Here is a 12,798-nt window from a genome sequence, read left to right as displayed (position 1 = left end):
TATGGTATACGTGTGATTCTATGAAACACCACTGAAACCTTTAAAATAGCAATCAAATAGTGCGTGTTGCTATAAGAAACCTTTTACTGATCAAAGCAGCCAAAAATACAGACATTATGAGACTTACTGCTGTATTGAGTTCACAAATGCTCAATACTGACACACCTCTAGTCCTGTAAAAAATAAGTCTAAGCTTAAACTTTGCTTTTAGTCCTTGGTGTGGAGAATGTGAAAAAACGCATTGTCATTTGCGGCTCTGGGATTGAAGGTGGAACAAGTATTCACCAGTCTTTTCCCTTTGAAGTGAGGTCTGGAAGGGAACATATGTGCCTGGAGCAGTACGTCAAGGAAATTGGTCTGTGACTCCTCAGAAGTCTTGTTCCTCTGAGATCCTGGGTCAAGAGTCTGGCACTGGCTGGCACTAGGAGGACTCCCGAAACATGAAGGGGACCGCCTGCTTCTCATCAACTTAAAATGTTGTTTCTGTGTGTCCGTGTCCCAGCCTCATACTTACTCTCTTTTGTCACCTATCTCTCCTCCCTACTGAGCACATTCTCATCCCTGCCCTTTTTTTCTCTTTCTTCTTTGGAGATACAATCACAAAACTCTGAAACTTCTTTTCTTTTTCATAGCTCAGAGATTTGTTTCGTGTCTGCAGTTAATCAGACGCCTGTTCAGGGACCAAGTTCTTTGGCGTATCAGAAATACAGGCTGAGGGAGCTAAAAAAAAATGAAAAAAAGGTTACTCTCCTAGTTTTGATCACCATGGAAACAATCATAAAGTATAGTCTCATTCTCAGTTTTAGAGTACCATTTCTGTAGTACTTTTTGGAGTGAATTTGGTAAAGGTAAGAACATTTCCCCATTAATTCCTTTTGTAAAGCATTCCAATATTAATTCTGGGTTGAGGGAGAAGGAGAAGTAGGGTGGAACTAGCAGGATGGGAGGTGTGGACGGAGGTGGAGATGACAGCAAAGAGAAGGTTAGAAATTGTTCCTTTGCAGAATGGTTTTACATCAGGAGATGTTCCTCTGAGATGCATAATGAAGATCTGTGCAGGGACCCTCAAACACTTTCAATGTGGCCGGATAGTTAGACTAATACAACTACATCTTGGGGATCTAAGGCAAAGCAGATAGAGCAAATTTTAAGAGAAGTAGCTTATCTCTGTAGGCAAGACCCGAGCGTCAGTTTTCATTTCAGTATTTAAGAACTCAGCGAAAACTCATCATGAGAACACTAGAGAAGTGTTTCAGATCAGAAATAGCAACCGCATGATTCAGTATGCTCTTAATGTTTCTGGGAATTGCTTATTACTTGAGCTGCTTGTTTCTACAACTGTACACTAATTGGATCTATCATTTCCAGTTCAGTATGTGCTCCCAGTGACAGTACGGGGTCAGGCAGATTCCTACCGCATAGTGTAGATTAGCACACAATTGCATTTCTTTGTAGAAAAGCTGATTTAAGCAAATGCCCTGGAAACAGTTCTCCTTAAAGGAAACAAATTGGTCGTAGTAAATGGGACTTTTATGCCAGTTTTGTGCATTGACAACATGAAGCCTTTTATTGCTTCTAAGAGAGAGAACTAGATACCTTAGATACTGTTTCCTTGTAGGTGCTCTTAGAATCATTACTTGTCTACCCAAAGCCTTTTTCCAGCCCACTTACAAGCTATTGGCATTAAAACCTGCCTTTTCAGCAGAGCAACCAGGGGTTCAGAAAACATTCAATAATTGCACATGTATTGCAGTAAGGAGACAAAAACTTTCATTATTTTAACAAGCAGTAATGTGTACAGAGGTGCTTTCAGCAGCCTCTGAGAAGCCTGGAAAGTAAATGGAGTAGCAAAGCACAAGTGGTTCTAAATCACCCTTGATGCAAATCAACAGAAATAGAAAGTCAAAATGTGGACTGGCTAGTCGGGAAATGAAACCTCTTCTCCAGTTCCATGTCATCAATATGGGGGGGGGGGGTGTTGGAACTAGATGATCTTTAAGGTCCCTTCCAACCCAAACCATTCTATGATTCTATGATATTGCCTAATCTCCAGCTGAGACGGTGTCAGAGACCTGCCCTAGCACAAAGGCCTTGGCAGATCTCTGGGATCTCACTGTATTGCTTCTGGGCAAGCCATCACTGTCAGAGAGCTGCTAGGGAAAGGAGGAAATGATTGAAAGGGCTTAGAGGTAAGGCCCGAAGTTGTCTTTCCGGGAGCGTTTTGGTTGGGGATAGTGGGGTGCCCTGACTGCTGCCACATAAGGGGGATCTGTTCCACTGGGGAAACAGTTTCAGCTTCTGTCAGCATATTGCACATCACGTACACCTTACATTCCTGCATTTACCAAAACATACATAATAATGGAAACTGAGCAGAATAAATAATTTCTAAACAGCATTAAATTACAGTTTTTGCACAGGTGACTGTTAAAAGGACAGTTTCCAAACTCAAACAGAGCTGCCCCTACCAGAGAGAATTTTTTTCCTCGTTTACACTATACTAATGCCTTTACACTGTACGAATGTCTGCAGCCTAACTTCCGGCTGGTATGGTGGAAAAGGAGCATCAGACAATGTGTGTGTTGGACTAAAACTGCATCGAAATAAAGGTTTATGAGTTCTATACTAGGATGTTTTCCGCCAGGGCAGGAAGCTCTTGCAGAGTGAATTGTAGTGCCTATTTGGCTTATCCAGCATCCAAAATTCTGAGTTTGTGCCACTCAGTGACTGCCCCCTTTTCCATTTCCCTTCTCTGTTGCATTAGATATAAATCACTCACCATCACTCATATAGCTCTTCTAACAAATCGGAGAGAAGAAAAATAGGCTGTCCTGCACACTGCAAATAGATTTTGTTTTGCTAACACTTCCACCTCATTGAGGCCAAATGGCTTTTCTTTTAAGTCAATGACAGAAATCCCATTCCCTTCACTGAGATCAAAGTCCCCTTCCCAGAAGGTAGATTTCTAGAAACAGACAGGACCTTGCTCAATAATACTTTGCACCTCCTATCATCATAACCTGAAGTCTGTTGGGCCTTCCAGGTAACCCGCTGGACACGACGACATTGTTTTTTTCTGGTCCACACCTAATTTGCGTACTAAAATTTCTCCTTCCAGCAAGACCTGAGCTACAGAAGCCTCTAGGGAGGAGACCTAAATCAATTAAATGCCTCTATCTGCATCTAGCTGTACATATAGATATGTTGGTTTTAAAAAAATTTTTAGAAGTAGTCAAGGTGCACATCTATTGTTCCTTGTTACCGTAACTCCTGCAGTCACAAAGAGTGCAGACAGTTGTAGGAGGAGCAGCTTCTGTGGCAGGCATGTAAAATGCCAAGAATTAAAAGTCATGTAGTGTGAGTAGCTGGAAATTCATCTTCCTGAGGAGGAATCCTTTCCTCCAACTAGCTGTTGTCACTGTCAGCTGCAGAAGTAGTTTTTACTACTGGTGTTTTCCTCTAAGCTTCTGCAAGAACCTGATTTTTTTGCTAAGTCGTATATTGCTGCTAGAATCCATGGCATGGGGTTTGGAGGAACTGGGAAAACATGGAACTCCTGAATGATTTACACTTGTTCAAACTCAATACACTCATGGGCTCAAGGCTGAACTTAGCCAGCTACAGGAACTACAGCAATGAATGGGAAATAGATGCCTGAGGGCTTGCTGCATCTGATTCTGTAACACTGAGCAAGGGAAACTCTATTCACCGCTAAGCCCGTGAATGTTTGGGCCACAAGAGCTTTGTAGGAAGATGCAAGAAACTCCTCACTGGACATTTATAACACAATCTACCCCAAGAATGTTTCTTTCTAACGATTTGAACGGATAGATATCTCAAACATGATGGCTGAAGTCCTTCTTTACAGCTCATTTTTACAGTAATTCTATCTCAAACCACAACTATGTTAAAATGGAGATCCTGTTGACATTAAGACTGCACTCAATCGCTAGTAGTGCTCAACAGGAATATTAGTGTCCTTCAACATGGAAATTTCTCTGGTCTTCACCATATTTGGCAACACTCTTACTGTGTGGACATAGAATATACATAATGTGGTTTCTAAAAAATGAATGAAAATAGTATTTTAACATACATAACTACTATATCTCTGTATCGATATATAAAACACAGTGAAGTTGTGCAGCAACTCATTTAGATGTTAGCCACTAGGCGGTAGTATAAGATTAAGTCATGTAAAAATAACCGGTAGTTTTGTATTCGTTTCGCAGCAAACTTCAAAACACATGCCTGCTCCGTAAGAAATTTTGTAAAACGTTTTCATGCTTCTTTATCAAATCAGCAAGACACTTTGAACAAAACTATGTCTCACAAGAGTCCACAATTATTTGAATTATTTGAAGCCAACTAACCACAAGGACAAAGGGTACATAGAAAACCCCGTCTTTTTCCCTCACCTTATCTGTTTGTGATTAGTAAGGTTCAAAAAATGCAGTTTAGCCATTGGGAATCTTATTTCGATTGAAGAACTACAACATGATCAACTTCTTTACACTGTGCCATCAGTCTCGCGCTGGAGTTGAACTGGATGGGCTAACTACAGGGTAAGTTCCACTTTTCACAGAATCACAGAATGGCCGAGGTTGGAAGACTCCTCTGGAGGTCATCTAGTCCATGCCCCCTCCTCAAGCAGGGCCACCTAGAGCAGGCTGCCCAGGACCACGTCCAGATGGCTTTGGAGTATCTCCAAGGATGGAGACTGCACAACCTCTCTGGGCGACCTGTGCTAGTGTTTGACCACCCTCCAAGTAAAAAGGGTTTTTCTTGTCTTCAGATTTCATGGGTTTTAATCTGTGTCCATGGCCTCTTGTTCCGTCGGTGAGCATGACTGAAATGAGCTTGGCTCCCTCTCCTTTGTTCCCTCCCATCGGGTGTTTATACATTTTAATAAGATCCCCTTTAGTATCTTAATTTCATTTTTGCTAGTGTTTCAGATGAATATGGAAATTTCAAGTTGGGTCTAATATGACAAATTAATTTTATAGGGTTAGAAGCACAAAAAGGAAGATTATATGACTACAGGATGTTTTAATAGCAGAATACAATACCGGGTATATTTTGGGAAACTCCCGGCTGTAACAGAGCAAGTCAGCCTGGTTCGCTTCCTCTGCTGTGTTGGATTTCAGCACGCTCATGTAATAAGGTGGTTGATTGCCTTCATTGACTGCTCAAAAGGTTATGCCAAAGTGACTTCGGGTAAGTAACAAAAAGGCTAGGTATGCAGCATTTTGGCTTTTTTTTCACGCAGAGGAAACAATCAGATCTTTCTCCAGTACCACCTGGGAGACCTGAATTCATGTTTTTTTTAGATCCTCATCTAATGTTCTTTTGTTCTACCAGGTATGTATAGTTCCTTCTAAAATACCTGGGTTATTGTTTAGTGTAGCACTGTACTGCACACTCTCCCTTGGATTTATTTTTTATTGATGGGTGAATGCAGGGAGATCACCAGGAAGAAAGCCTTTTTTAGATTTTTCATAATTTAAAAATATTTTCTCTGGTGGGAAGGGGAATACAGTTCATTATTAGGAAGACAAAGAAGTTTTCCTCAATTTATAACTCTTTTGCTAAGAAAAGACTAACTTTCCTTTGCAGTATATTTTTCAAATTTTTTTTTTTTGGTAGTGGTTGCCAACATCCTTATCAAGTGCATTTGGTAGAGTGCTGTGTGGATTCAGAGTATTGTAAAATGAATTTTAAACCAGGACTAGACATAAGCCATAACGTCCAAAGTGAAACAGTAAGGTGTTTTAATCTCAGGGTTTGTTTTAGCCTGTAACACAGAGAGGAGCCAAAAGCTACATGAGATTGTGGCCTTACCCTTTTTGAAGAATAAATTCTATAAATGTTCTCATTTGACTGGAGTTCTGCCCTTTAAATACAAACAAATTCATGAAAGTTCATGCTCTTTAATTCTGAAGTCTAAACATTGCTATGCATAACCTAGCGAGCATGAAAAGTGTAATTATACTCCAACTAAAACTACCTCAGTCTCACAAAACCTTTCCCACAGATACTAATTTCTACTAGCTTATTTGCAACCTAAATTGGAACTATCCTTGATGAACGTTTGCAAAACCAACCAGGGTTCTGTCCATTTTTATTTTAGCACAACATTTTTGAATGATGGGACCTGATCCCTTAAGGAAAATGGAAAGACTCCCAGCACCTCTAACAGTGCAGGATGAGATCATACAGGCTAATACGGAGAAGACTTTTTTCCATCTCCTTTCATCCATTTTAAGCCTGATGCAAGTCCTGAATCCTCAAGACCCGCTTCCTTTTTCTTTTCTATTCTTTCTGGAGAAGCTTCATCCCATCCACTCCTCTCTCTCTGTTGAACCGCAACATGAAGATAGATACTGCAGTGAGTACTGCGGGGGAGCAGAATTCTAAAACAAAATAAAATGCTGCTGTTTGCTTTTCTGTTTTTCTCATGAAGAAATTTTAATTAGCATAGGTCACGGTGTGAAGAACAAATGCATGATGCTGCAGTTCCCTTTGCAGTGTGATAGTATAGCTATTTCCTGGTTTTGTAGGTATTGATATATTACATAAAAAGGCTTGAGGTTCTTTCCGTAAAATAACAACATTAAAGCCTTGCATCTTAATATATTACCTTGAAAACTCAAAGAGTCAATAGTTATTTTAGGAGGCTATCCAAAGGTTAACCAGATAAATCTAATATTATGGTCATAAATAATCCAAACAATGACCAGCCGCAGAAACAGATGGTGCTTCTGGAAAGGCCCAAACCATTTCCACCCTTAATTCAATGTAAACCTCCTGTTTGGAGCTCTGCAGTTGAGGTCTTCCGTGCCTGCCTTTAAATGCATTGTTTCTTCAAAGGTGAGATTTGTGACCCAATGCGTGAAGCTTCTTTAACCAGAAACTATGCCAAGCCCCTGCACGCATGACTGATAGAAGAATTTGGCTAGTTCTCCTGAAATCAGAGAGACTGTTCATGGAACTACAGTTACACAAATTGCAACCGAAAATAACCAGCCCTGTCAGCCTTCATTTCTCCTGCTGTTTGCTTACCATTTGTAGCACCGATCAGGACCTGCTAATGGCATTGGATTGTCTTAGTTTAACTTATTATTACAGATTACTCCACGACTGAAAACAATACATTTTGATACCCACTTTTGATCTTTCCCTAGCTTTGTTCTAGTACAACGTCATTTACTTCGCTTACCGGATTTGTCAGAACCAGATGTTTGGTGCTTGAAAGATACCGAGTTACTGAAGTGACTGCTCTGAAACAAGTCACCGGAGTGAAATAACTTAAAAAACACAGCTCTGCAGGGGTTGGCTTCTTAGACAGCATGCGGGTTACCTGAATGAGGATGAACCCAATAAAGGAGCGTGCAGATCCGGCAGTGGCGGTGTCCTCCAGCAGACTTACTCCCAGTTATAGAGCTTTTTTTTTGGCCGGTTCCTGTCAGGAAAAAAATAAATTTAAAAAAAAAGGTGGCTGTAGGCTTAACACTAGGATGTGTTCACTGGGCAAGTTCTTGCCAAAAGCCCTCTTTACGGAAAAAAAAAATCATTACATCATAATAATTTTAAAGAATTATGTGAAATAAGTGCAGGATATGCTCACTCCGTGGAATTTATTAGTTCCTGTGCTTCATCAATCTTTCAGTCTCTTCTGCAACAGCTTATTTTTTACTTCCGTGGTACAGAGGTCTGCCATGCAGAAGGAGGTACAATTATCCAAAGTGGGAAAAAATGTCTGGGCATTTATGAACTAGATACATGGAGACAGAAAAAAATCATACAAAGATTAATCCAAAGAAGTGGTGCAATAATTACAACTCTGGGGCAGCACAAGGTAGGGCTTAAAAGCACTTCCTCCTCTTTTAAAAATATATTGGAACAAAAATTTAAGAGTGAGTTGCATAAATTTAGTCCTGCTCTAAAGTGGTTGATTATGGTTATCTTTGATCTCATTCAAGAGCCAGGAATCAGCTGTATTTATTTATTTGATTGGCTTGTACACATTCAGGATATTTATAACCATTGATAAAATATGCAATTCAGTGGACAGAGATGTTTCATACAGAATAATGCCTAACGAGTCACTGAAAAGGAGGGAAAAATCTTTTTTGTACCCGCTTACAGAGTCAAGGTAACATGGCCACGTTTGCAGCTCCGAAGGCTACATAATGTTTAATTCATGTCGCTATGGAGTGTCAGGACCATCTCTTGAATAAGTTAAAAGTAAATACCTTTCAGGACAAAGAAGTTAATATGTTTTACAGAACATGAGCAGGGGGAGGAACAGAGAGAGAGAGAGAAAGAAAGCATATGTGAAGGGAATAAATCTGTCTAGACCCCTGGAGTAGTCCAGAGGAGATAAGTTTTAAAAGCCCGCATAAGAACAGCTTCCAAATATTTGTGTAAAAGGCCTCTGTCACTAAGCATCTGAACTTTAAAACAATATTAAATAAATAAACCTCCACAATATTTTAAAAGAGGAGGAACTGAGCTACAGGGACACTAAAAGCCTGATTTCCCTTTCCCATCAGGTAGGCTTATACCATTAGAGAGCCATGGATGTGAGAGAACAGACTTCACGTTCGCAGCAAGATGAGTGGGAGATGCGAGCAGCCCCCAGCTCGTGCCGAACCCTAGTTCGCTTGGGGGGCAGCCGAGAGCGCCAGAAATGGGACCCAGCGTTGTGTACATGGAAACCATTGTGCCCCTCAAAGCCTGAGCTGTCGAGCGACGTTTCTCTGCTACCCCGCACATGCTTATCGGCTTCTATTGGCCAAGTATTATCCATTGCTGCTGCAGTTCTTGCCACTTATATCACTGTTCATTATTTTGCTTTGAGTTAGTGATGCAGAATTACATTCCAGCATACAGCATGAAATACTTGTTGTCCCTTTGAAGCAACACCTCGAGATGAAAACCGTGATCTGGTGGCTGTGTGGACAATGAGTTCCTCCGAGAATTGAATGAGGTGGATTTTCTCGACAAGAATTATTAACTCCCAGATGCTTCAGGGCAAAATGCGATTACTGTGTCTTGCTGCACATCTTGGAGCTTAACGAGGCATTTGGTGTTGGGAGGATGAGTAATTTCTGTTACAGGAGTGACTTTGTTGAGGGCTTTCTAAATTGATGGGAGCTTTCCTAGGCAGTCGGTACGTTATTACCAAGTTCACTTCAGAGCCTTGCACAGTAGTGCCTTATCTCGAGTTACGCTCCTGTGCTCTACTGTAATATAAATATTTCCTAACAATATAGCGGTAGGTCAGAATGATTCAGAGCATTGGTGGCATCCTGAGGCAGGCCCAGCATTTTCTCTGTATCGTGGGAGCTGGTGCTGAGAGAGGACATGGTCTGGTTTGCCCGAGTTGCTTTCAGAGAGTCTGTTAATTCTCCCGTGCTTTGGGTTTCTCTTGTTCCTGATGGTTACGCAGCACAGTTGATCCAAAGAAGTGAATTTTAGTTACTGAGGATTGTTTTCTTTTGCAAGGTTACTTATATATCGATATGTTTATACCTAAATTTAAACACATATATGTATTTATAAAAATACGTAAATGTACGTATGTAGAAATATAGATACGTATCTGTTTCTTCGATGGCCTAAGGAAAAGGAGAAGGAATAGGAAGAAGAAATAACAAAAGAAGCACAAAAACTTCAAAGAATGATGAAAGATCAGTTTCTGGTTTACCGAAGGTCAACTTTATCGTGATGACAGTGAAGACTTTGCAGTAGCAGGAACCATCGGGCTTTTGTTTCATTAAGTGAGTGACTATAGTTTAAAGATTTTAAATAGCACATTTTCCTCGATATTCTTCCAACACCGAGGTAAGCCCGACAGACAGGCCAGTGAGAAGAGTGTTAGCATGTCTATGAGGGAAGAGAACTGTGTGCTACTTGCAACCTTACCTTTCCACTAGCCAGTCCAAGCAGAAGCAGCTTAGAGAGTTTTCAGTATCAGCACATCACTCCTGCATCTCCCTAGCTGTTAGTATTACTGAAAATATTTAATTGTTGCTGCTACTTCCACACAAAATGTGAACATGACTGTGCTTTTCATTAAAATGGAAAAAAATGAACAAAGACCAAGCAGGGACAGCTTCTGCCAAGTAGCATAGCTTAAAATACGTTAAGCAGATATAATATGTTTGCAAAAAATTATTCCAGCTTTAACCCCAAACTAATTTCAGTGATGTTTTTCACAAACAGTTGTGCCAGCATTCCCATGAACAATCTTACGTGTCAATCCTATTTTCTGACAAATGATGACCATAGGACTATCTCAAAGGTATTTTGAGGTTTCCTCCTGCTTGTAAATATTTCTATCACCTAAACAAGGACTGCACAATACAATAGAGGTGTCAAGTTAGCACGAGCATTTACAGATGCAACCAGTACAGCTATCTCACAATTATCTTTGGTTAAAAAAACAACAAGAAAGATCCAGTTGAAAATTAGACCAGAAAAGAATTTTCTTCTAGTGTAGCTTCATTAATTCAACGGAATTACATTGAAATTACTAAGTTCAGCCCAATCATCATACACTTAGAACAGAAATCGCACTTCCCACACTTCTGCCTGTGTCAGAGTTACAGCTGAAACAATTACTGCATGAGATGATTTTTAACTTCCACAAAAGCTGTGCTTACTGATTCAGCACTACATTTTAAGTTTACAAATCCAGTGTCAGAAATCAATGGCATAACGTTCTTATGGTAATCTAGGGAAAAGCCTTTTCTAAACCTAATGTACATCGTATTTATTCCTAAAATCTCATCAGCTAATCCCTTCGAAATAAACTGTTGTGCTATAAATGTCATGTATTTTCCTGTCTGTGTTTTCAATTCAAATGAATGCTTCCTTTTCGGAATTCTCCCACAGAGTATCTTTTACCTCTCTGGAGCCAAAGAAAAAGCATTAATCTTCCAGGAAGATGGAACACTCCTGTGCAGTGTTCGTAATGAAAAGTATGTCTGCATGTATTACACACCTTCGGCCGGCTACGCATTGTGCACGGGTCATGTACGTTGTTGTCAACAGACTTACTCTGGGGAGCCAGTCTGCTACAGAAGGTCTGGTTGTGTATGATGTTCACAAGCAACCCTAAACCGTACCAAATTAATCTGGCAGGGATTCTATTTGTATAGTTCAATGGAGTTTGGGTTTGTTTATACAAGATTGGATAGAAAACCCCAATTAAAAAATAGATCTATCATCTTCTTCGTTGCACTGTTCCTGAAAAGAGAATAGGTAAGCAATAACTCTAGCATCATTTCAACCCAAATCACTAACAGTATCTTTTATATACATGCGTAAGCTTTCTGTGGCAAACACTTGCCACTTATTTTTCGTGCCGAAGATCGCTGCAATCTACTACCACAAGGGACTATTTTTTCCCTAGTGCAGCTACGTCTCAGTCACCTGTTTACTTCATGGATGAGTCTGGGAGAATTAAAACTCGGACAAGGAACAGGTTTACAGATGGCTACACTTGCACTGAAGGTATTTTGAAAAATATATATGTGTGCACACGCACACTTAGTCACACAAACCTTTTCATTTAGGACTCTGCAAGGAAACTCCCAGCAATCCTCAGGGATGATGCCATTTGCACACCTTGCCTCGCAATGCCCACGCATGAAGTGGCCCACGGGCTGGCCGCCTGGTAGTGCAAGCACTCGACCTAGCTGTTAAGCTATCGTGGCTCTCAGGAAGGCAGGACCTACCACAACAAGGTACAAGAGGAAATTGTACCTTAGGACAAGAGGAAATGGCCTCAAGTTGCGCCAGGGGAGGTTCAGGCTGGATATTAGGAAAAATTCTTTACTGAGAGAGTGGTGAGACACTGGAACAGGCTGCCCAGGGAAGTGTGGGAGTCACCATCACTGGAGGTGTTCAAGGAACCTGTGGACGAGGCATTGTGGGACATGGTTTAGTGGGCATGGTGGTGTTAGTTGATGGTTGGACTTGATGATCTTACAGGTCTTCTCCAACGTTAGTGATTCTGTGATTCTGTGAACATATCAGATGATTTTTCCATCAAGACTGGTATTTTTCACTCGCAAGTAGTAAATATTCAATGTCCCTGAGAAAAGTAGAAAATCCCATCGGACTAATATGGCGTAGAAATAGAAGAACATACCAGGCTGATGCTGAAATTCAACTGCCTTTCTAAGCATGCTAAACTCTGTGATTACAGGCACTTGCACCGGTCAGTTCTTTTGAAAATTTAGTTATACAGCTTAGCCAATGGACTCCCCGTGAGAACAATCTCACTGAGATTTTCTCACAAAGGGCGAAGATGATCTACCATTCCCTTTGTCACTTACCAACTGCAGAAACAAATTCAGATCCAGTGCTAAAACTTTATTCTTTTATTAATGTTCATTCAAATGGAGAATCTTGCTTTGGGTACACCTCTAAATGGAAAAGTTAGTCAAACAACTAGGACCCCTGTGAAGAGTCATCAGTGTTGAGTGTGGTTGAGTGTTGAGTAATGGCGCTTCACAGAGCTGCTTCATCGTCCGCCAGCAGCTGTGAGAGCCTGCCTTTAAAAATGACTTTGCACCACTGATCTAAAACCCTGCAGGAACCAATGGGAATGGAAGATTTAGTGCAAGAAGTCAGATTCTTCGTTGTTTGACAGTAAAAGGGCACTCGGCTCTAATAATTTTCCTAATGGCTTAACTTGCCAGTTGTAGTGCGTTACAAAACTAAACTACTCAGAGAGTGATTGCCAAAATTAACAAACTATGAGACCACTCACTTTTGATAGAG

This window comes from Gavia stellata, chromosome 5, assembly GCF_030936135.1.
Source record: "Gavia stellata isolate bGavSte3 chromosome 5, bGavSte3.hap2, whole genome shotgun sequence".
NCBI classification, from domain to species: Eukaryota; Metazoa; Chordata; class Aves; order Gaviiformes; family Gaviidae; genus Gavia; species Gavia stellata.
Note: the sequence above shows the minus strand (reverse complement) of the source record.